The sequence below is a fragment of the Teleopsis dalmanni genome, chromosome X (genome assembly GCF_002237135.1).
Source record: "Teleopsis dalmanni isolate 2A chromosome X, ASM223713v2, whole genome shotgun sequence".
Classification (NCBI taxonomy): Eukaryota; Metazoa; Arthropoda; class Insecta; order Diptera; family Diopsidae; genus Teleopsis; species Teleopsis dalmanni.
Genome location: NC_051848.1, coordinates 99,281,387 through 99,284,205, shown reverse-complemented (window position 1 = coordinate 99,284,205; position 2,819 = coordinate 99,281,387).

Below are 2,819 nucleotides of genomic sequence, written 5' to 3'. Positions count from 1 at the left end.
GAACATTCGCATAAGGTAGTATTTCGCATCCAAGGGAGAGGAAAATATATTTATCGAAATCTCAAAGACAAGTTTGTTTCATCTTTATTTGCTTTTAGATCCATGCAATGGATAACCTTGTAAAAAATTACATCAATAAAAATAAATCATGCAACAAATAATGCCTCTATAATTAATAAATTTAATTATTCTACACCTGGTTTATAATTTCGTTCTAATATAAACACAGCAAGTGAATTTGTTAATAAAACTTTTATAGTAAATTAAAAAAAACTCCAGAAAAATGTACGAACAAAAAAGTCAAGTATGGCTTTGTGCCAGTTGTTTAAGGAGCACTGACTCTGAGCTTTAAATTTGGCAGAACAGGAGTTCGATTCCTGGTACTTGCAGCCTCAAAAAATTATTTACGAATATTTACGAATTAAATATAAGAAATAATTCCAAGACCACTGATGATGGGTATTTGGCAACCATATATATTAGCCGCGGGACGCATGCTGCCTGTGTGCAGTGCTTTGGAAAGCCCTGATATATAGACAATTTAGATCGTTTGTTATTTGAATTCAAAATAGGTAAATATAATTATAAATATAAATATAAGGCCCTAAATATAAAGCCCTGATGTATTAAATCAAGACGTCCCACATGTAATTTTGTAGGAAGCGTTTAGCATTCGAATGTGAGCGACAACCTACTTTGAGTGGTCTCATGGATACTTTAAATCAATTAATGTTATATTATTACTATATTGGATTATGTTACATAAAATATATAATATATAATATTATTACATTATTATGTTATGTTATTATTATATTATTCTTATTGTTATTTTCAAGTTCTAAGAAATATGTATTAATGGATTAAGAAATAGCTTATGGAAGCAAATCTAATATATTTGCTGTATATTTAAAAATGTGAGAAAATTAAATTCTACATCGTGGTAAAATGTATTTTCCACTAAACTTCTTTACATACATACTTCTTCCATTCATACGAAAATTATTGCTTATCAGTTTGTTCTGTAATTAACAATAAATTAGACTGTAGGCATCAGGATTTAATAAAATATCGCCCAGTATAATTAAAAGCCAACCTTTTGCGCTATAATTATTATCACAAGGCTGTTTAGTGGCATCAGTTAATTTAATAATAATCCGATAGAGTTGAAAACATCATTGATTAAAATGTAGAAATATTAATCAGGTCTCATCTCATCTCATCTAAATTTTTTTATACATACCAAATACTTTACTACTATGTTTTTCTGAACTTTTTGAAAGAGCACTACTGTCTCGAAACTATTGAATAAACAAATTGAATAACTTACAAAATAAAATAGACACGCAAACTGAAAGAATATTATTCTAGAGTTTTTCTCGGTGTTACATAAACATATGATAAGAAATGACATGATTATATTTTCGAAACTCAACGAATATTGTAGTATTATATTTACAGATTCGTGAAGTCCAAGGATAAGTCATTCATACATTTAACAGTTAATCTTCTATAAAAAAGCGTTCTTGGGTCTTTGCTTTATATATATATCTCTATTTAACATTCCAATAAGTGATCAAGTTATCACCACAGCTTTTATCGATAACATTCTCATTTTATGCCGAAACAAGAATACTATGTCAGCATTTAGCTCATTTGAATTCCATTTACTTAGGGTACAGCAATGGTTGTTAGAATGACGATGAACTTAAATGTAGACATCTGTTTTTTAAATCAAATCTAGGAGCTAATCATCATTAGTTATTTTCCTAAATAACATTCTCTTCCTACAAGCAGATATTTAAAAGTACCACTGCATTCTTATAGGCAGGCAAGTACTTTGACGGAAGCACTTTAAATTCAAAAACCTGCAAATAAAGCTTCACTTGCTCAGATACACGATTTGTATTAATGTAGTTACTCGAATTATCTTCTATAAAGTGCTTTGCCAATTCATTTTAAAGTCATCCTTTTATCAAAAATCGCATAAAATCATTTCAACTACATCTTTGTTAAAAAGAGAATCCACAAACGTTTTCAGTAATGTGACTAAAACATTAAACACACTTTAATTTATTTTCATTCTCCGTTTAACAATTCAACAATATATGTTTCAAACACGCTGCTGGTCATATCACCCTGTCCTCGTCCGTCCTCGTCTGATCCGTCTAATTTATAAGGCATTAGTGGAACACCGCTTCTAATATTCGGTTCCATGTGATATTGCATATACAGTCGTTCCTTGTGTCGACTTCTGAATAGAATCACCATAATCGCATTTTTCTGCATCACTCCTAAATATGATTTTTTTAACACCACTCCAAAATAGTTACATTTAAAAAAAACTTAAATAACATAAAAATAACATAAAATCTCAATTACAAGTGATCTTTATTTTAATTATTTAAATCACCAAATTAAAACCTGGCAAGATTTTCAGACCTAAATGAGATATATAGTCAGTGAATACTATACAGTAACAAAATAATTTTAATATACAAGCATCATTTCGACAGTTTTGTTTGATATATAATATTTTGAATAATAACATCAATTCTGCATTAGATTTGTTTACGATATGAATTATATTATAAGTTAGTTCTAGATATATGCAATATATACCACTGCATGACCGTATAAACTTACAGTTCTCTAACAAAAAAGATTTGAGTAAATTTTATCTAAAGCTCTTGTTTTAAAGAACCATAAATCTTTTAAAATCTATTTAAAAAGGTAACTTACTTTATCCCGGGATAGACCTCTTAAAATTCCACATAATATGGAATAAATATTTTTTTATGATGCAAATTGACTATCAA